General features: G+C 42.2%; 1 protein-coding gene across 4 annotated transcripts in view; it reads right to left on the reverse strand.

Annotated features, from left to right (window-relative positions):
• Positions 1-23,327, reverse strand: part of LOC124717112 (synaptosomal-associated protein 25) — a 414,314-nt gene that overhangs the window by 255,887 nt on the left and 135,100 nt on the right. Inside the window, exon 1 of one of the 4 annotated variants that reach the window (XM_047243861.1) lies at positions 22,594-22,742. The exons of the other annotated variants lie outside the window; for them this stretch is intronic. The gene's annotated coding sequence lies outside the window, so the exon portion shown is untranslated. Of the gene's footprint in view, positions 1-22,593; positions 22,743-23,327 lie in introns of those variants that run through there. 4 annotated transcript variants of the gene reach the window in all.

Here is a 23,327-nt window from a genome sequence, read left to right on the forward strand (position 1 = left end):
TTACGAACGTACCCTCTTGATTAAAGGTGGAATATTTTTAACTAAACTTTGCGATTACGTTACAGAACTTTTCTCAACCAATTTGAAGACGATGCATTATGGAGTACTTTGAAATGAATTCGTTTAGCTTATGCTGGATGCTGCGTTACTATGAAAGCCACGAAAAATGACTGCTAAGCATACTATTCTTCTGGCATAATGAAACTAGTCTACAGGTTTGGAATCACTTTCGGCTGCACGGCTGTTGACAGGGCGCTTCCGAGCAGGTTGTTATTGGACTTTTAATAGTTAAATACACGAAGGGCGTCCATCATACCACAGTTCGTAGGGGGGCGAAGGGCTACATCTGGGGGTATCGTCTATTTTTAATATTTTGGAAGACGAGTAACGTCTTCTAAGTACCCATAAAAAAGTTCCAGTTCCGCACCTGTTAATAACCTGCGTAATACCGACTTCTAAATTATTTTCTTGAAGAAAAAACACTTGATCACACTGCATTCTCTGCTTTCCCCGAGAGATATGGGGTGAGGCGGGGGGAGGGGGGGGGGGCGGAGGCGCCCGCGAAATTATTTTTATATGAAAAATATTTTATATGAAAAATATACTCAAGATAAAAATATAGTTATAAATAAAAGGGATAAAACAGTAGTCTGTTGACGACCTTTTCTCGTTAGCATTATTTCAGATTAAGTATTTTGGAGTCATTGTTGCAGCAAAACATGTTGCATTATGCAGTGTGTGTGCGCGCGCCGTTTAGTATCGTCTCCATTAATATTACGCAGGAATGGACGCAAAACGTACACATTGTATCCCAAACTGTCTTGCTAATACTAATAATAGTTTTCAGAATGAGACTTTCATTCTGCAGCGGAGTGTGAGCTGTTTCGCGGGCAAGCGCTCTGCCATCTGAGCTACCCGAGCACACGAAAGGCAAAGGTCCTGAGTTCGAGTCTCGGTCCGGCACACAGTTTTAATCTGCCAGGAAGTTTCAATAATAGTTTTATCCAATGCTCAGCCGCGCGGTCTTATGCACCACGGACGGACCTCGTGGCTCCTCCCGCCGGAGGTTCGAGTCCTCCCTCGGGCATGGGTGTGTGTGTTGTTGTTAGCTCAAGTTAGTTTAAGTAGTGTGTAATCTAGGGACCGATGACCTTAGCAGTTTGGTCCCTTAGGAATTCACAGACATTTGAACACTTTCTAATGCTCAACAATAAAATTCCTAGTCGTAATGATTTGCAACATTATGTACACAGGAAACAAACAATGAAAGAAATGTTAAAAAACAAGGAATGGTGTGGATACCCTGTTCACAATTTTCTTGAAGTGACGGACATATTTACGCTTCTTGCGACACGAACTCCTTTCTTATTATGCTGCGTGTCTCCTGCAATCGATAAACGTAGAAATTATTTAAGAAGTAGCCTCGGTAATATGTACAAGCAAAGTGGAGGAACACAGGCGAGTGACGCCAGGAAACGGTGGCTTAATGGCAGAACTTGCCTTTAGTGGGAGTCGCCCTGTCTCCAGTAACAGGTTTTTGTGTACAGTGCTAACATAATCTGCGACGTTATTCAAACGAAGAAACAGTCGGCTAATACTGCGTAGCGTGCCTAGTTGCAGAAAAGTAACACAGTGACCAGTTAAACACTAGAAGAAAATTGTTTTGAATATAGCTCCTTTTCCGGTACAATCACACATAATTTCAACAAGAAATTACTAGTTTTGGCCGTTACCAGTCACCTTCGAATTGTAAGACGAATTACTGAAATTGAGTGTGACTGTACCGAAAAATAAACTACCTTCAACACAAACATCTGAGCAATCACTGACGTCTCCAGTACCACGCAAATGTACTTTCCAATTAAGACCATTTGTTAGTAGATTTAGCTCTCTGTCTAACCACTTCCCCAACACGATTGTTGGTAACGTATGTAATTAAGCCTCCATCTCTCTGCCCCTTCGTCTGTCATTTATATCAAATATCAAGATTGGTGTAATTGAATGTTTTTTCTTCGTTACACGTACGTTCATCATTCTCCCGGACAACACAAATACTTTGCGAATCTTCCTACGTATTACATAAACACTATCAGTTACTTGGAACAAAATAATGTCCGGAAGTGAATATCTGGTAATGTTTTGAAACCATTCAGCAATTTCATCACGTGAGATCGGCGCTTTTTGCGTGGACATCCTCGTAGAAAAAAAATTCTCAGTTTACTTGTCGCGTCGAATCCGCGTAAATTCTCGAGCTTCCGAGGTAATTTCCTACGAAATAAAAACGCAAGTTCCTCCAATCACGAGACATGTATTTGAACATGCCCTTTGGAGCCCTCAAAGAAGGAAATGCAACAGGTGTTGACATTAGTGCAGAATTTCTGAAAAGTTTAGATAACAATATGAAAACCAATTAGAATAATGAGTGACTGCTACGAAAGAGCAATCATGCCGGCAGGCTTCACACAGTAACAATCCTTATCGTACCCAAAATAGGAAAGGCAATTGACTGCACCAATTAAAGAACACTATCAATGTTTCCATTTGCCTCCAAAATACTCAATATAGTTAAGAGCATGATAAAAGGAAAAGTACGTAAGTATATTGGAGAATACCAATCTGGATTTAGATTATGGCAGAGGCAGAGGAGCAAGAGATTTTGGCCTTGCTCGTGCTACTGGAGGTAAGTATGGATATGAATAGAAGTTACCTTCATTGACTTAGAAAAAGTTTTCGACAATGTGAAGTGCGAGCTCCTCTTGAATTATGAAAAAATAGGATTTGCCTGGGAAGACAGAAGAATGATTAATCAACTGTATCAGAAGCGAACCACAAAAATAAACCTCAATAACGTAGAGGAAGAGTCCAAGATTAGGAAAGGCGTTAGAGAACTATGACCCCTACCTCCATATTTATTTAATGTGTTCACTGAGGAAGTTATTCAGTTCATGAAAGAGGAGACAAAGGGAATAAAAGCCAAAACTGAATGGATACGTTGTATTAAATTTGCTGATAACATCGTGACAGATGCAAGCTTAAAAAATAAAAAAAATAAAAAATAAAAAAAAATGCTGCAAGTCCTATTAGACATTCTTAAATTACGGAAATTAAAAGTGAACAAACGGGGAAACAAATGATACTACGGAAAAGTATGGGAGAAATTAGAACTAATGTAAAAATTGATGGCGTCGAAGCTGAACAGGGATAATTTTGTCATCTCGGTAGCATAATCCCAGGAGAATGGATGCGTAATGGAAGTGAAGGATATCATTGGCAAAGCTTGCGTTCATGACCCAGAAAAACATTTTAACCAGCAAACATACTAACACAGATATCAGAAAATCCTTTGCAAAATGATGTCTATGGTATACACTGCTCTACGGAAGTGAAAGTTGGACTCCGGGTAGATTGGAAAGGAGCCGACTTTAAGCTGTTGAAATGTAGTATGGCGGAAAATGACAACGAGCTAGACGGAATGATAAAACCAACCTGGAAGTCTTGAGGGAAGTCAACAAAGAGAGGAGATTAATAAAGTAAATGGACCACCACCACCACCACCACGTTCCGCGGAACAATGTGATACGAACGCATTTATTCATGGAGCGAGTCAGTACTCAGTTAACAGAATGCTAATTAGAACATTTCTAAATAAAAGAATTAAGGAATCAATAAGGCGAAAAATTTGAGAATATACGATTAAACAGCACTCGCCAGAGAAATACGTACTACTACTACTGCGAGGAACTGTCGTAAAGACTAAATGTACCTTCCAACTCATATTTGAAGATTTAGTGTTTACCATTCCATTTTTCCATTCTGTTGTATGCCTACTGAAAATTAAAGCTGGTAAATAGCGTACACCTATCCGCACAACAATTAACGAAGTTTTATCCACGTGAAAATAGCTTTCCTCATGTTAGTGAAATGAATGCTGCGTTTCCTTCTGAATGAGTCACTATAAGCAACAAAAAATTACACGATACTGAAAAATGGCCTGCACGAAGCTCGCAAAGTGTCACAGCAGACCTGCGGGACCGCCATTTTCTGTGCTAATAATATTATATTATTCAGTACCGTAGCAGCTCATATACGAAGCTTGGAGGAAATGGAACGAGTCAGTGACAAGCTGAAGCTTTGAGACTGCCTGGGCGTTTTCAGTTAAACTGGTATCGCTCTGGTCGAGAAAGACAAGGATCGACATTTGATTCACAGTATGGCACACAATCACCACAGAAATCCCTTAACGGAGAGGAGTTTAATTCTGAAAGTTTAAACAATCCAGACGTTAATACATGTAGTCTAATGCTTTCCCAACTTCTTAAATCGCTGAGACAAAACACGGTGGTGCAGCCCAGTAATGTCTTAGTGTAGCGTGCGATAATTCGATTTCGGCAGAAGCGGAAACGGCGTTGATGGGCCTGGCCAATACACGAGGCCTTTCTCTAGCTGTCTCGATTGTCTATACCATATCACGAAAGACCAGCGCCATTGTAACTTCACTATACGTTACCTAGAAAGCACAAATTTTCTTAGTTCATATGATTTTGGCTAAACTGAATCCGTCTGCGCGTTATGGAGAATATTTTAGAACGACCGTGATGAATTAGAGGCGCTCTGTCAGTTGAAGCTAAAGGAACATGGTATCTTCTGTCACTCAACTGGCGCCAATAGTTTGCAGCCAAACCAACGAAACAGTCGACGGTCACCATTTTTGGAAAAAAAAAAAAAAAAAAAAAAAAAGCGACACTCACTCATTCCTTTACTATCCTCTCGAAGCGTTCTATAGATATGAGCATGAAAACCGTTCAAGCGTACCGAACGAACAAGCAGTGCACTTTTAGAATCTCAGAAGTACTTCGTGATTTAACTCTAAAAAAATACGCGGAAATGTGTACACATTGAAAAAATTCCTCGTATTTTTAGTCATACCATTCATTTGGTACGTGTTAGTAAAGATTTGTAGGAATACAAAGGAAATGTTGTGTATTGCAAGTACAAAAACAATACACTGAGCTGCGTTTTGTTGTCGGTGCAGCATTTAACGCATGAACTGACCTTTCGAATGTGTCTCAAATGTCCGTTGGGAATCGTGTCGGGCGATCTGGGTAGCCAAATCATTCGCTCAAATTATCCATAATGTTCTTCACAGCAATTATGAACAACTACGGGTCGCTGACATGGAGCATGGTCACTCACTAGAATTCCATCGTTGTCCGGAAACACGAAGTCCATGAATGCCTGCAGATGGGTCTTAAAGTAGCCGAACATTACTGTTTCCAGTGAACGATTGGTTCACTTGGACCAGAGGACCCAGCCCATTCCATGTAAAAACAGCACACACCATTACGGAGCCTCCAGCAGTTGGAGCAGCATCCTTGTTGACCTCTTGGACCAATAGCTTCGTGGGGCCTGCGCTACACTAGCCCTACGGTCAGCTCTTACCAACTGAAATCGGGACTCATCTGACCAGGCCACCGTTTCCGAGTCGTCGATATGGTCACGAGCTTAAGAGAGGCGCTGCAGGTGATGTGCTGCTGTTAACGAAGACACTCGCGTCAGTCGTCTGCTGCTCTAGCCCATTAATCCCAAATGTCGCCGCATTATCCTATCCTAACGGATAGGTTCGTCGTGCGTCCCACATTTCTGCGGTTATTTCACGCAGCGTTGCTTATCTGTTAGAACTGAAGAAACTACGCAAACGCCGCTGCTCTCGGTCGTTGAGTGAAGGCCGTCAGCCACTGCGTCATCCGTAGTGAGAGGTTAGTGTCCTGACATGGCAGATATCGGAATAATGAATTCCCTGACGATTTCCGAAATGGAATGTCCCACGCGTGTAGTTCCAGCTACCATTCCGCGTTAGAAGTCCGTTAAGTGGCGTCGTGCGGCCATAATCATACCGGAAACCTTTTCGAATGAATCAACCGAGTACAAATGACAGCTATGCCGATGCACTTCCCTTTTACATCTCGTGTACGCGATACTACCGCCATCTGTGTATATGCACATCGCCATCCCGTAACTTTTCCTCAGTGTGCTATTGCCTGCAGTTGTTCTGCTTTAAAACTGCGTTGCAGATTCAAAAAGTTACCACGGATGGTTACACACAACGCTGTGTGCTTGTTAATAGAGCTAAAGCACAGTGCTAATAAGGAGAGCAAATATTGTTACAGGCGCCTAAGTGCTGCACGCGCATCCACAACACTGCGCTGCTGTCAAACAAATCAGTCGCTGTTTAATAGTAGCTTTCTTGTACACAGCCCCTCTCCCTTTCCAACCCTAAGGAGCCACGACGATATCTTACGTCTTGCACGACCCAACCGAGATCGACCAATAATTCCTTCGCGTGCAGACTCATTTTACTCGCCTCCACCAAAAGTGGTCTGCGTTGAGAAATATTGCCAGTCGTCGATGAAAGAGTGAAGTAATTAGTTTCACGTCGCCTGAAATGGAACTCATAAAGCCGTCACGAGCCGCCATTTTTATTTCTCCGCGTTTCCAGAAATGCGGAAACAGATGTGCCGAGAGTAAGCACATCGTGGGTCAGAGAACAGCGACAAACGTGCAACGACTCGCTTACTTGAAAAATTACTTTTTTAGAAAATGATCTTGCCACTTTCTCTGTATAGCTTCTCTTCGGTTTAGAAGCCACAAAGAATGACAAGATACTAACATGTGTGTGCTAATAAAAACCAACCATCGCAGTAATGCTTAAAGGAATTTTGCTACTAACGTTTTTATCGTATAAACTTATTGAGTACCTTTTTTAAAAACTCAAGATCCTAGAATGATGAACAGCACATAGCAATCAGTCTCAGTTCCAAGAAGCACAAAAGTTATTTTCCATGATTGGTTTCCCGAAGTATACCTTTAAACGGCAGCATACAGTTATTGCGTAAATAGCATAGATATGACTTCAAAAGATAAGATCACAACAAAAAGATCGCGAAAGCACTGTGGTCTTCCTGCTCTGAGTTACAGCACCGTCCTCCACACCACCTTCAGTCCATACGGTCGCAATTACAGATCAATCGCTGGAAGCAGTTACACCCACAAAAGATCTAAGAAGACGTGTGCGGAGCGATTTCCAGTGGAACAATCACATAAAACTAATTGCAGGAAAGACAGACCTCAGACAAGAGTCACTGGAAGAATTCTCAAGAAATTTAGTGCGACCACATAGAGGTATCTTCCGAAACAACCGTTCGACCAATATTAGAATACTGCTCCTCAATACAAGATTCGTACCAGATAGGATTGACAAGGAAATAGAAAAGAGCAAGATCCTACTCGCACACAACCACTCTTCAATATTACTCGTTATAAAATCCGTAGCACACACTACGGTCACTGAAGAGTTCCGTAACCTGAGATTCCACTAACAATGTGTGCGTGCGCGCGAGTGCGTGCGTGCATGTGTAATATCTATTAAAATTTCACTAACGTCGCACAAATAAATTTCAAGCTAATTTTAAAGCGAACAGTTCCTAGCGAAGAAGCCTAGAACAGGATAATCCTTACTGCAATCTAAAACAAGTATATACTGAACTTTAAAACTAAATTGCTCCATATGGCCTAACGCAGAACAATACAAAAATGTCTGCATAACTCATTATGCGTTAGGCCAATTGGTTCCCTTGTAATTAAAGCGTCAACTCTAACCCCCATACTATAAAAATCCTGAGAGGGCAAAAGGACGAGTTTCTGTCATTGCGCGCTTTGCTAAGTGGAAGCGAAAGAGTTTTCTCATTTGCAGATGAAATCAACCACTGATTTTGACAGTTTAACGACTTGTGTTAGTATTACAGATGTTACGCAAATTTCTCCGAAATTTGCAATATCAATGCAACGTTCGTTTTTGAATTCGGCCATTTAAAACTGTAAAAAACAGTCTGAAACATTGCATTGCTTTTTCTTTCTACAAGAGACAGAATTGCATGTCTTTAGTAACTACCTGTATTGTTGCACTGCCAAGTATTTGGTTTACTGTTTGAACGAGAGAACAAAAAATCTTAGTTTTCTGACGATTTCTCAAAAATACGTTTGAAACGTTTTATTGTGCTTTTCTGAGAATTTTTTTCGTTACTTTACGTAACGTCCGGTTTTTAAACAAAAGAAGCATTTATGTTTTTTGACTTCTTGATCCAGCAGATAGCAAAACAATATCAGACAAGCATAATATACTAAAAACTGAGTGAAGTAGTGAGATAATAAAATTCATTTGTACCAAAATCTCCGTCATTCATTGAGTTTTAAATCTAAGAACCAACTTATTTTTATCACATAATACCCTTCTTATTCAGTTCGTATTATTTATTTCGTATTATTTGGACGAACAAGTACTGTCAAACAGAAGGCCATTAGCATTTTTTGATATCACTCCCTAGCTTCAGTCTGTAAATTCTATGGTTTACTCTCTGAAAATGTGCCCGCAAAATTCTTATTCTCTTAAATTTAACCATGGAACCAAATATCACTTCCTTTCACGTAACTTTCGTTGCAACCAAGTGCTGCACAAGATTTCACCGTCGTTACGAAGAAGCAGTTACTGAAAATAACTACAAATAAGATAAATTTTACAATACTTCGTAAGTCGCCTGTATATTGACACCGCAGCTAGTCGGCTGATAAAAATGTTGCTGTCAATATAACGTTAGGCGCGGCCTGGTTCTAAGGGCGATGGAGAGTACTCATTGCAGTGAAGCAAAAGTTTTCTATTTCAGCCATTCTTGTCTGTTCCCGTTAAAATAATGCTTCATTCAATTAAGAACAATAATTAAAAATGAGGCTACGTACATATCTTTCTATTCGCGAATCAGTTCCGATACAAAACAATAAATGTTATAAATGGCATACAGTAGGGTAGAGACTGAAAAACTGAACATAATTTCGTACTTCATAGTCAGCACAAAAATAACCGAGAGGATAACATTATTTGAATGGTTTGCTGCTGTTCCCCCGTGTACAAATAATCGTACTACTGAATTACTCAATGCATCATAAAAACAAAGAAGCATCCAGAAGAGGATCACGAAACTAAATTTCACAGAATGAGAGTATATACTGGTATTTCAGTGATTACAAAATCGAGTCAAATTTGCGAAGAACTTGGCAGTATGAGGCCAAGTATCACTGTAACGTCGCAACCCATCTAGCCTGGTTGCATACACTGATTCAGTTGAGAATCTTGCCGCCGTTACACTCTCTCCAGAGGCAGCCTGGCCCGCAACTGCCGCAAATGGTCCTTGATATCCTGCCTACTGCATTGGGTCCGAGTTGGCACCACACATGTTCTATCTGGGACAGATATGGGGATCCTGCTGGCCATGGGAGTACCTCAAAATCCTGCAGCCAGAGGCGCGCCATGTGTGGAAGAGAATTGTCCTGTTCAAAACTGGCACGAACATAATGTCACATGAGAGGTAACACACTAGGACGAAGGAAGTTGTGACGAACCATTGTGCCATCAAACACTCACGATCACTAGCAACTGTTACCTGAAGTCATACCCGATCAAATCTCACTGAGCAGGAGTCCACTGCAGTCTTTAATGACAATTTCATTGTGCCAAAATGGGAACACTAGTGGTTCGTCTGCTATGGAGTCTCATGTTGAACAACGTGTACATAACGGTATGGTCCGAAACACTTGTGCCTGCACCAGTATTTTACTCTGCCGCCAGATCTACCACAAATCGTCGCCTATCCTGCTTTACAGAAGGGGCCAACAATCTATCTCCACTTTCTTTGACAAAGTGTGGACGTCTGATGTCTTGCAGCCGACTCACGGTTCCGCCATCCTTCAACCACTTACCACAGATGCTCACGGCCGTAGCGCGCGAACAGCCGACTAGTCTCGCCGTTTCCGAGGCGCTCATTGCCAAGCGCCGGGTCATAATCGGTCCTTTGTCAAAGTCGTTTATGTCAATGAATTTTCCCATTTTTGTTGTATATCGTCGCCAGAATGGTCCCCCATTCGTCTCGTCTTCCCTTATATGGCCCACTTTCCTTATCGCGTCTCATGTCCGCAAGGCCACCAAGCAGCATTCAGTCACGTGGTGGGCAGTGGTTATAGTATTTTGACTCAGCCGTGCAAGTGGCATTGTAAAGCTGCTGTGGGTGTGGTTGCGAAACGCATATTGTATCCCAAGATTACAATGTGGGAAAATCTGACGTAGGCATGTGGTCCCTCGAATGGTATATCGCCAGACTCATATATTCTACACACCAACGTGAATAGTCGTTTTGTTGCCACTTCCCCCAATGATTTTAGAAATTCTGATGGAATGTTATCTATCCCTTCTGCCTTATTTGACCGTAAGTCCTCCAAAGCTCTTTTAAATTCCGATTCTAATACTGGATCCCCTATCTCTTCTAAATCGACTCCTGTTTCTTCTTCTATCACATCAGACAAATCTTCACCCTCATAGAGGCTTTCAATGTATTCTTTCCACCTGTCTGCTCTCTCCTCTGCATTTAACAGTGGAATTCCCGTTGCACTCTTAAGGTTACCACCGTTGCTTTTAATGTCACCAAAGGTTGTTTTTTGACTTTCCTGTATGCTGAGTCTGTCCTTCCGACAATCATATCTTTTTCGATGTCTTCACATTTTTCCTGCAGCCATTTCGTCTTAGCTTCCCTGCACTTCCTATTTATTTCATTCCTCAGCGACTTGTATTTCTGTATTCCTGATTTTCCCGGAACATGTTTGTACTTCCTCCTTTCTTCAATTAACTGAAGTATTTCTTCTGTTACCCATGGTTTCTTCGCAGCTACCTTCTTTGTACCTATGTTTTCCTTCCCAACTTCTGTGATGGCCCTTTTTAGAGATGTCCATTCCTCTTCAACTGTAATGCCTACTGCGCTATTCCTTATTGCTGTATCTGTAGCGTTAGAGAACTTCAAACGTATCTCGTCATTCCTTAGTACTTCCGTATCCCACTTCTTTGCGTATTGATTCTTCCTGACTAATGTCTTGAACTTCAGCCTACTCTTCATCACTACCATACTGTGATCTGAGTCTATATCTGCTCCTGGGTACGCCTTACAATCCAGTATCTGATTTCGGAATCTCTGTCTGACCATGATGTAATCTAATTGAAATCTTCCCGTATCTCCCGGCCTTTTCCAAGTATACCTCCTCCTCTTGTGATTCTTGAACAGGGTATTCGCTATTACTAGCTGAAACTTGTTACAGAACTCAATTAGTCTTTCTCCTCTTTCATTCTTCGTCCCAAGCCCATATTCTCCTGTAACCTTTTCTTCTACTCCTTCCCCTACAACTGCATTCCAGTCGCTCATGACTATTAGATTTTCGTCCCCCTTTACATATTGCATTACCCTTTCAATATCCTCATACACTTTCTCTATCTGTTCATCTTCAGCTTGCGACGTCGGCATGTATACCTGAACTATCGTTGTCGGTGTTGGTCTGCTGTCGATTCTGATTAGAACAACCCGGTCACTGAACTGTTCACAGTAACACACCCTCTGCCCTACCTTCCTATTCATAACGAATCCTACACCTGTTATACCATTTTCTGGTGCTGTTATTGCCCGATACTCATCTGACCAGAAATCCTTGTCATCCTTCCACTTCACTTCGCTGACCCCTACTATGTATGATTGAGCCTTTGCATTTCCCTTTTCAGATTTTCTAGTTTCCCTACCACGTTCAAGCTTCTGACATTCCACGCCCCGACTCGTGGAACGTTATCCTTTCGTTGATTATTCAATCTTTTTCCCATGGTAACCTCCTCCTTGCCAGTCCCCTCCCGGAGATCCGAATGGGGGACTATTCCGGAATCTTTTGCCAATGGAGATATCATCATGACACTTCTTCAATTACAGGCCACATGTCCTGTGGATACACGTTACGTGTCTTTAATGCAGTGGTTTCCATTGCCTTCTACATCCTCATGTCGTTGATCATTGCTGATTCTTCCGCCTTTAGGGGCAATTTCCCACCCCTAGGACAAGAGAGTGCCCTGAACCTCTATCCGCTCCTCCGCCCTCTTTGACAAGGCCGTTGGCAGAATGAGGCTGACTTCTTATGCCGGAAGTCTTCGGCCGCCAATGCTGATTATTTATCAAAACTTAGGCAGTGGCGGGGATCGAACCCGGGGCCGAAGACGTTTTGATTATGAATCAAAGACGCTACCCCTAGACCACGGAAACACCGACTTCAAGCGAAAGAAGGCGAAAGAAGTCCAAACTAATGTGCATGTGCTAATGACAAAGACGAGAATCCAATGCCTTGTTACTTTTATGTTTAGGGCAAAAGAATAAAAGCAAATATGGTTATGTTTGAAAAGCTGCAGATAACATTTTGATAAAAAGAATTTTTGTACTGACCTTCAACAGAAAACTTAGTAACTAAAATGCGCAATAATATGAAGGAAAAACACTGCTAGGGTTTAGAGGAAAGTGTATGCCGAGAGTAGCTATAACCAATGAAACCACTTGTGGAAGACGACACTTGGAAGTTTGGGTCTGGCCGTGCGTCGTGTTCGGATGGCGGAAGGGATTAAGGTGACCGTTCGCGAGAAGCGGGACATCCGGGTTCGAGTCCCGGTCCGGCAGAAATTTCCATTGTCGTTCCATTATACAGCCACAAGTGATTAATTTTCTCAACTGCGAATACATTTATTGTCTTTCATGGCAGCCGTAGTCGCCGAAGTGAAACGTACTTTTTCAGAACGAAGGCACTGCAATTGCGTACCTGGAATTTAATACCCGCTTGCCCCTTAAGCTGTCCTGATCAATATATCAGACGCGAAATGTAATACTAACATCTTCCGTTTAATTCAGACGCAGGTTGCAGAGTGACTACGTAAGGTGCCAAGAGGAAACGTGAGTCACGCTCGGCCTGGACAGTGCTAGGACAACTCAGCCAACATCCGACAGACTCCACGGCAGCCAGTCTGCTTATTAGCTATACATATTACTACTCCATCTGTATGTCATTCTTTTAGGAGTGTGCGTGGCGAGGGACGAAGAGGAACACACCGTCTGATTCCAAATAAAGCCAAGGCTACTCAAACGAAATTCCAAAGACTTTAGTCAGTATGCCCTGGGCCTGTAACTTACTCTCACAATTTCAACATTATTTCATTCTCGGCTAGCAATGCTTTGAAACACAAAACCCTATAGGTAACTGTACATAAAGTGTGTTAACAGACAAAACCAACTGTACAAAAGGCAGATGCCAGTTCAATTCATGGGAACAAGCCTCAGAATATGTACTCCACCGACAAAGAAGGTGGTCTACCAGATATGACAGACACCGGGAATAGAGAAGATCTTAATAATAATATTTAAAAAAAGCCACAGGGTTTCTCACAGCATTTGGTACCCGTGAAATGCCCATCTCTGAGTTTACAGTTAAATTTCCGAGTGCGTATGTTAATAGGAGCGTCAAATAATCTTTCTCTCCGTCATAACAAGAAACTGCGAGAAATTAGAACTAATACCTAGCTTTGCCGAAAATCATTTTTCCCCCGCGCCTCTCGCAGTTGGAACAGGAAAAGGGGAACTCTCACTGTTGCACCAAGTAACCTCCGCCATAGTGCACAAGTTAGCTTGCAGACTATAAATGTAGATGCAGCGATCTCGGCATTATTAATGTTACACGTGTTCCCGAGGATGAAGAAACATTCACGGTTTTATTATCCCCCACAATTTTTCCGCACCTGACTTTAGGTATCACAGAACAATTGAATCGACAGTACATATTTAAGTCTAAAACTGTATCTTGTGTAGTATAATTTATTTCTATCCCTGAACTGTCTGCTGAAACTTAAGTGCCTGTTGCTAATTAAGTGTGAAGGACATAGCACAGTTGCTTACGTTTTGCTTTTGACATTTTGTACTTCCTTGTCTTCAGGACAATAATCAACTGTTTACTGCGTGGCAAATGTTTACAAAGTAAATGGCGATGTGAAACTACGAAATCGGAAATTTGTGGTAAGTTACTACGGGACCAAACTGCTGAGGTCATCGCTCCCTAAGCTTACACACTACTTAACCTAACTAACTTACGCCAAAGACAACACACATACCCAAGCCTGAGGGAGGACTCTAAACCTCCGACGGGGTGAAATGCGCGCACCGTGGCAAGGCCCCTGAGATCGCGCGGCGTGAAACCCATATTCGCTAAAGTAGGGTGAATTACTTTTTTGTTATAGTTTGGCGCAGCTAACCCAGATCATACGACTTCATGATTTGCTACAGAATTTTCAGGCAAATAAACGTTATTAAAGAGGGAGCTAAGGGTTTTGTGAAGTTCTCTGTGGAGAATTTCAGCTAGAAATAATCATTGATTTCCTCAAGGCAGGAAATCACCTACCACAACCAAATTATTGTCTGCCCATCACTATGAGGTTCCCTGCATCTAACGGACCGTAACGAAAATTCTAAGCGCTATTCAATGTGTGAGCGCGACTACTTCTTGAGGTATCATCCGATTTTTCAGAAAAAATGGCCCGCTTATTCTTTTGTTGCTACATTTCGATGCTCCTCGGTCGTGGCCGGCAGCCGATGTAGCTGACATAGTATGAATTATTTACCCTTTAACGATCATCGCACAGTATCAGGTTCGGAAAGCGATTGACAGATGCGGCACCAAGAAAAGCATGAGAAGACAGTTGAAGACAGTTTCAAGTTGTTCAGATTGCCGCACTATTTCCTCCTCACAGAATAAGAAGAGGCAGGAGTACGCCCACCGGCCATTTCTACGCAGAATCATTCCATTACTTTAGACGCTAGAATCAGGCAGCGTCTCTGGACCTGCTGGTTCGATTAACAAATGATCGCATTATTCGCGAATATTTAACATCTGAAAATTTACACACCCAAAGAAGTGAACGCTGTAGCGATTCTCGGTACGCTATCAAACTTAGGCGAGCATCGAAAAAAAATAACTTGCGGGATACCGACTGCCCAGTATGTCAACCATCCGGCAGCAAAATCCCTGGAAGACATCACTCGACAGAAGTTTGGTATGTAAGGAAGAAAGCTCTATGCAGGAACTACTAAAACGAAGGATGGCAATCCTGTTGCTATAGCTTCGCGGCTTATGAAGGCATTATATGAAGTCAGCCTGTTTTTAAACTAGAAACCTTTTTTTTCTGGACAACTGCAGGTTCACCAGATCCAGGTGTTGCAGGAACTTTTTCTGGCCCATATGGAGCTACGAATCATCGTGATTGCATAGCTCCTTGGTATCATGACAAGTTGACTCCAATAACTTTAATTTTACCAGCTTAGACACACACTATCTAGGTGCACTTGGTTTCACAGTATACTTTACTGTAACGTCTCCATTTGATGAGACTGCAGGGGTCCGAAAACTAGTTAATAGTACATAAATCTTATCACATTCGAAAAGCGACTGGTTGCATATCATAGCTACATAAACCGCCAATTTAGGTCACAGCTGCAGTTCGTCGTCCATGTTGTAATTCTACTCAGTACTACCCACCAATCAGGCGATATGTACCTTTTACAGTTGTGCGCGCCGTCAGAGTCAAAATACTCCACCTAACGCTCTGTTTTGATGAACAGTTATAACACCTAACTTATTAGTCTCAATCATCATTCGTTGTGAGAAGCATCTGTTTTCACACAGAAAAACAATCACACGGAATACATAAAATAATCTTACAAAAGCCCTGTGATTTATTTATTTATTTATTTATTTATTTACTTACAAGAGGAACTGATCTCCTGATTAGCCGTTTTGAGACAAATGCATTGAAACATTCTCAAGTTGGTGAATGACGCAAACAGCCACAAATGCTTTTTAAATGTCATTTTACTCCCATAACCGGTTTCGAACTACCATATCCATCTTCGTACGGCAAATTTTTTACACAGATGTTTTGACCAATAGCATGTCGTCTGTTCCCGCACTGCACAAGAAAATTTAGTATTTAGAGCAACTTTTTAAGTTGTTTCATTAATAAAAATATGCCAAAGAGCTTGCATTTATTTATATATGACGCAAAATAGTTGCAGTCACTTACATTAGTTCCAGTAGTTTTCTTATGGTCCAAGTTGTTTTCCAGGTTGATGTATATGTTGCCTAATTCCACAGAGTACACATTGCAAATAAATTACTGTGGCAGACTTAATAACGTGTATGATGTGTGAAATTCATTGTGGGAGCAGACAGGATGCTTTTAGCCAAAACATCTCTGTAACTAAAAATATTAGCCCTCCGAAGATGGGCATGGTAGCCCGAAACGGGGTATGGCATTAATGTAAAACATTTAAAAAGTATTTGTGGCTGGTTGCGTCTTTCACCAATTATCATTAACGGCCGCGGGGTTCACAAGATCCTACACGGATAAAATAACGCTCTTCAGTGTTTTGATATTTAACAAGCAATTAAGGTGTAAAAATACCTTGAAAATGAAGTGTTATGAGGCTGAATGAAATACTACCAGAAACTGAGTCGTTGGGAAGTGAGATACTTTAGCAAACTATATTTCCTTCCAGAATATTTTAAAGACATGCAGTGGATCCACTGCGTACGCCACGAAAGTTTGGTGGTACGCCGAAGTTAATTTACAGTACAGTGTTCGGAAAAAAATACGTTGTTGCATCATATACTACAACTACTTTTACACTTTTAAAAAGAAAGGGGACATGTAAAATCCTCAACGAAGTAATAATGATTAACACTATAGTCTTTACGAATAATGTCATGTACGAAGAAAGAGAGGGAAGTCTTTTGGTCTAACAACGAAAGACCATTCCTCAATTTAAAAATGAATTTATTTGCAACGCCATGTCCTGTTGAAACAAAGTACACTTTCAACTTATTGCCATTAAGTACAGAACAGCAGTTAAGTCTCGTTCTGGAAGATCTAAAACTATCGTCCGTCAACGGCTTTAGAAAATTTCATTAAATGTTGGAAGAAAAAGTCTGCGGGTATCAAACATTACGAGTACGATGTATGTTCAGATCCCTCACTTTTCTAACCGCCGATCTATGTACACCGCCAAGTGCGCACAATTCTGGTGAGCAATATTTTTCTTTTATTGTCCAGACTCACTCTAACGGAATCTTAAAATGAATTTTGGCATACTTCTCAACAAACCTGAGGTGCATAGACAGTGGTTTATATTCACTTCAGTACAATGTTCTGAATACTATCTTATGTTTGTGATCTGCATCTTTCCGTTGAGAGTACCGCAAGTTTCCTGATGATACCAATCCCCCCACAAGAACAAAATAATTCCCAGCTTCATCGGTCTTTTGTAAACCTTAATTTGCATACGTATTAAATGGTTACAGCACTGAATTTGTCTCTTTGAGAACTGCAGCTCTGCAATCTAAGAAGAACAAAGTAATCGTGAATAATTTAGGTTAAAATTACCTCGGTAGTTACAAACCACGTCACACTTAACGAGCACCTTGCGATTGTTCGCTATGTGAAACAGGTTGCCAATCACTTAACATTTCACGGGAAACGTTGTCTTACTATACATACACGATCTATACACTGCGCGATTATTTTTTTACGCCAACTTTTGCTAAATTACGAAGAAATAAGTTCCATAACCCATAGCAAGAGATAGTATAAAAGATATTTACAGTTACTGCTACTCGCACTTGACAAGAAAGCATAAATAAAAATTTGAACTGTGGCAACAAGTCACATTCTGTTTATATTACACCGAAAAAATTACTTTCGCAGTTCATCGATTTCTGCTATTGTCAGGCTTTAAACGCTTCTTCACCGTTGCAACAATTGTGCAATACCTCACGTTGCAACTATCCCTGCTGATTTGATCAATACGCGGATTCTCTATGTTTCTATGTTCCAGAACACTCTCAGATCGTCTGAGGTTAGTCGCAACTTTCACGTCAAGTTCAGACGCTACCTCGTTTTGCATACCGGCCTCCAATGCTTCGTCTCTCTCTCTCTCTCTCTCTCTCTCTCTCTCTCTCTCTCTCTCTCTCGACAGAAACAAATCAAGCTGACGCAAGTTTTTAAGGAAACTAACCAATTCAAGCTGCTATTTAGGGGATAATATAAATCTCCAGCGCACTTATCTCTCTTCTAAATCGACAGTGACGTCATGGCCTTGTGATAGTGCCCTACGTCCTTGTTTTAACATTAGCCTACTTATGTGATACACCAGTTCCGCGTACATCCCGGCAAGTGAAATCTGGAGTTTGTTCGTTATACATACATTCACATACTCTTCCGGTGAAAACACTTCGAAGCTTTTACCGTGGGAGGAACGAACGGGAGGGGGGGGGGGGGGGGACGGTCGTTCGGTAAAGGTTCAGTCGCATCAGTTGCACCCGTTGCCCGTTGGTAACTTTCGTCAATTCTACTGGACCGTGCGACGGAGTTCTACCGACCGGTAACATCAGATGGTTAAAGATTGATCAACGAAATTTTACAGAAAATACAGACAAATTTTGTTTCTAAACTGTGCAGTTATTTGACATGTTTAACATGGAGTTTAATGTACCTTTCGTCTACATGTCTTGTGGAGAAGACCCCGCTGGCGTTACACTGCTATAACTATGAGGGCAGGAAATACAAAGGAAGGAATACTGGGTTTAACGTCCTGTCGACATCGAAGTCATTAGAGATGGAGAACATGCTCTGATGGTGTCCAAGATGGAGAGGGGGAGGGGGGGGGGGGGAATCGGCCGTGCCTTTTCAAAGGAATCAGCCCGGCATTTGCCTGGAGCGATTTAGGGAAATTACAAAAAACCTAAATCTGGATGGCCAGATATGGGTTTGAACCGTCGACCTCCCGAATACGAGTCCATTGTACTAACAACTGCGCCACGTCGCTCTGTGACAGGAAATCTACCCGTGCTGAATCACAGAGCCCTATTAGCACGTAGCGTGGAAACACACTAGCCATTCCTCTTCCAACCTGATGACATATCGCATAACGCGAACAAAGGAGGGCGTAGTGATGGAGTTAGAACCGAATGACGGAAGCTGGTGTTAGATGCCGTGTTCGAGAAACGACTGCCAACCCATAGATTGATGAGTTATTCAAATTCTTTTCTTACTGTTCGTTTTATAACTTCAAACGCCTTCTTCTTGCCACAATGTATTTATTTACATTCTCAACGAATTTTGCATTTTATATTTCAAGGCATCTGCAGTGGATGTTATGTATAACACCGTTTTCTTTTCAGCTATAAGTTTTATACAGTTCATTGTAAGTAAAAACGAAACATTGCAATTCCAGAAAAAATTCAACTGAAGTTGTCTTTGATATAAAAAGCGAAACCCATCTGGAACGTTCTGGAACCCACAAAAATATTATACTGTATTATAGCAAGGAAAATACATGTGAAGTTATAAAACGATCATTATTATGCTTTCTGCGGGTTACCCTGTCCACTCTTAAGCCTGGCTTATGTCGGAGACAGTGGAAGACAAGCGAACAAGTATTCGTAGACACTTCGCCAGTGTCGCTACCGTTCGCTTGTGTCTGAACAAGCGTTTACACTGGAGGGGACGGGAGAGAACACGACATAACGAACAAATCTGCGTTATTATTTGCTGGCACTAGTAATCGGGACGCATTATAGAACAGAATATAGTTAGAGTCACGATGCGAACCATGTACTGAGAGAGTATGATTTTGTATGGCGAGCGCACTGTTTTTGATGAAGTAGGCGATATTACGCAAGATTTAAGTTCGTGAATCTGTGCGTAAGTGTGGAAGTAGTGGAGTTAACACTGAATTGCTGCTGCAGTGCTCCTTAGTATTCGCTGGGTTCTCACTGCAACTGAGGAAGAAATTTAAAAACCGAACACTAATTATCGACGACCAACACAACCTGAAGAAAGGCTAGCACTTACACTTTTGTGATCGGCAACTGGAGACATAGCCATTAGTGGTTGTTACGAATTTCAGTACTCTCAAGTATGTTTCTGATGTCTGCGACATATCAGAAGCACTTCAGGGATTTCATTGACGGGCGTACAAGGTAAGAGTGTGTCAAAATATGATTAATGAAATGTGAAATATAAACACGACACACAGGCTACTTGATAAAGTGTGTTATAAAGCTCTTCTGTTTTAGAGATCACATAACGTCAACTCGGGTAACCCATTTTTATTCACAAAAAATCGATAACATGACATACACCAGCCATATAATTACATAGCGAATTCGAACCGAATACGGCAAAATGCAATTCGCTCACGCTCGCTTACCGCTTACACTAGAGAGAAATTTCGTCCTCTGATGCTGTTTCGCCTCTGTTTGCTCAGCTGTAAACCAGGCTTTACAGTACACGTCAGGCGGCGCCAGGGATAATAAGAAAGCATTTATGACAGTGTATTGCGCGCATTTTACTGACATCCCTTATAGTGAAAACTAAAAATTATTATTTAAGGTTGAACATTAAGTTTGTTACTAATTTACTAGGTTACGTAATGGAACACGTGAATATTATTAATGTACGTATGCCAGTCATGTGTTTTAATCGAACATGTACGAGAAACAGAGCACTTTAACAGTTAAATATCAGTGTTGTGTGTGCTGCTTCTGTGACAGGAAGAGACTTCAGTTCAGGTGCATCATTGATAAATTTCAGTACATATACTTCGTAAATAGCAATGAAATTTATTTTTCAGTTTTTTTTACAGAAATTTTTCACTTTAAAGGAATGTGGCACTGAAACGTGTGTAAGAAGCCGTCAGCAATGCTGATAATTTTGTTGTTTGGGGCCACAGTGACGTAATACTTTCATTTAAGAAGTTCCTCCATTTGACTGTACACATCGTTGATTCGACCGTACAATCATGACGTCCGCCTCTGTGCTTTCATTGGGCATGATCTGCCTTCTACAAATGAAATCATCGTCAGAATATATTAAACTTGGTTATATAATGGTGTCACGCCATTAAAATGAGAACAAGTTCACAGATTGTCTGGCATTATACAACGAAGTTTAATATATGGGGGGGGATTTCGTTTATAGAAGTGTGATCATGCCCTACATTATGGTATTTGAAAATGGCCAAAGGCCGAAATCATGCAGCAGAATAAAAGATCTATACCGTCTAGTGCCGGAAATTTCATTAAAAAAATATTAGCAATGCGTTTGCATGTCTATAAATGTACTGGAGCTTTACTTAGGATCAGTTGTGGGAGTCTGGTATCGGTATTGGAAATCAGAGGAAAATTATTTCAATAATGTCAGTTTAGTTGTTGGCCGGTGTTTAATTTCTTGTCTTCGTATTCAGTCACGTGCAGCCTAAATATGCCGCGTACCGACAATAGCTTTCAGAGAGCGAGAGCACATTTCCGGTTGACGTGAAAAGGAACGTATAGGCAGCAGCATGCCGCCGGCAGACGCGCGTGATCAACGAATGACGTCACGAGCACGAAAATCTCTGAGTCTGCGCAGCGAAAGGTCGAGCTGTAGCGCCACAGAACCGGCAGGAGGCGGCCCGCTAGGCTGGCCGTGGGCGATCCTCGGTGGTGTCGCGATAACACGGTCGCGATACTGGCCAAGGACGGCGTTCTGTGGATACCGGGGACACGCGGCGGAAAGACGGCAAGCAAGAACCGGACAGCAGGCGGGGCCTAATTCCGACACGCCCACCTCTGCTATTGGCAGCCTTAACAATGTTGGCGTAGAACACCACATCGAATAAGGTCTTCAGGAAGAGATTCGGACCTTCGAACAAAACGCGTTTTCAATTCCTCAGTTTTACAGAATTGCGGGATAGGTGGTTCGAAGTAACAAGGAGGGTAAGAAGGTACTTTCCCACGTTATAATTGGGTCGTGAGTATCTGGAGGCTTCATCTCCTCCGCACACAACTGCAAACAATTCTTCTCTCTTTTGGACGGAGCCTCTAATACTGTCTGTCAAAACCGACTTGAGGTGGTGAACGTTTGAATGCTTCGTTTAGCCAAAGTTGACCAGGAAGCTGTCACCGAGTTTGACAATGGGGTTGGTAGAAAAGTGACGTCTTTCCCCAGCCGAACTGATCTGGTGTGTTCACATGTTGCGAGCGCTGTTCTCGTGGAAGCTGCTTGGACTCTTTTCGAGACTGTCCAATAGTTTGGTGCGCAATCGTTATCTGTTGGACGCGTCAAAATATACAGTCTACGACTCGTAACCTTTCGCATTTCTAGCGTTTCGGCGTTACTGTACGGCGAGAAATTGTACGGAAAACAGCTCCCTTTCAGAAAAAGTGCTCAAACTTCGGAACGTATCGACAGTCTCTCTGCTTCGGCTGTGAAGAGCTTTGAGCTGACACTTCATTCTAACGCCGCTTTCGCGACCCGATCAATGAAAATCTGAACGTTCCAGTTCCAGATACATCCGTAAAAGCACTTATGCGTCTCATCTCCTGACAACACCGTAGAGATGAAGCAAAATTTCCTTGCTTCCGGTAAATTGATCTTCCGGCTTTAAATTTCACTTTATAGTTGGAGAGTGTTCACCTGTCTTAGTTTTGAACGCTGCCGTGGTGAATGCGCAGTAGCGAGAATAAAGCGAGGTGCCCTCTCGTGGCGTCCGTGCCTTGTGCAGACCGACAGCAGTAGTACATTTTAAGCTAACGACGCTGAGAAACGGCGCAGCATACCTGTGTGCCGTGCGGTGAGGAGATGACAGGAGAGCCGGTGGCCGGCAGAGCGCGATACTGAACTTCGCAGCGGGAGGGAGGCGTGTGCGATGCACTGCTCTGGGAGGCCGGCGACGACTGTCTGCGCCTGGTTCCAGAGGTGCGCTCGCCCGGAGTCCGGCAGCGAGCGCCCATTGATCGTACGCTCGGACGACTGCAGCGCCACGGCGCAGCCGCGGCACGCACGCGTACTGCCAAGTCGAGCGCGCAGCGGCGCTGACCCGCCGAACATCACGACTCCCTCCCTATACCGGTACTGTTGCACTCTGTGCACGAATCCTTTCCGCACTCCGTACAAACGAAGAAATCAGTAAGCTCGCGCGCGAGGTGCTGAGGATTGCGTGACCAACACCAACATTTTGTAACTAGTAGAAATCAGAATAGCGAAAAATTTAATATCGAAATAGACGAAGTTAAGACGTGCTATCTACGAAACAAAAAACAACATCAGGGGAGAAGCAAGCACGACAAAATAAACGAAATGTGAGAGAAAACTAGTGCCACTTATTTTTTATCCACCAAAGTTCTTATTTTTTCAAACAATAATATTATCCTCTTCAAATTATTTCCCTTCGGCAGCTATACACCGGCGGAGTAGTAGTTTCCAGTCTTGGCAGCAGCTCTGAAACATGGCAGTCACATTCTTTTGAATGTTCTCCAGAGTCCGAAAATGACGTACTGTCAAGAATTTTTCA

The sequence above is a fragment of the Schistocerca piceifrons genome, chromosome 1, assembly GCF_021461385.2.
Source record: "Schistocerca piceifrons isolate TAMUIC-IGC-003096 chromosome 1, iqSchPice1.1, whole genome shotgun sequence".
NCBI lineage: Eukaryota > Metazoa > Arthropoda > Insecta > Orthoptera > Acrididae > Schistocerca > Schistocerca piceifrons.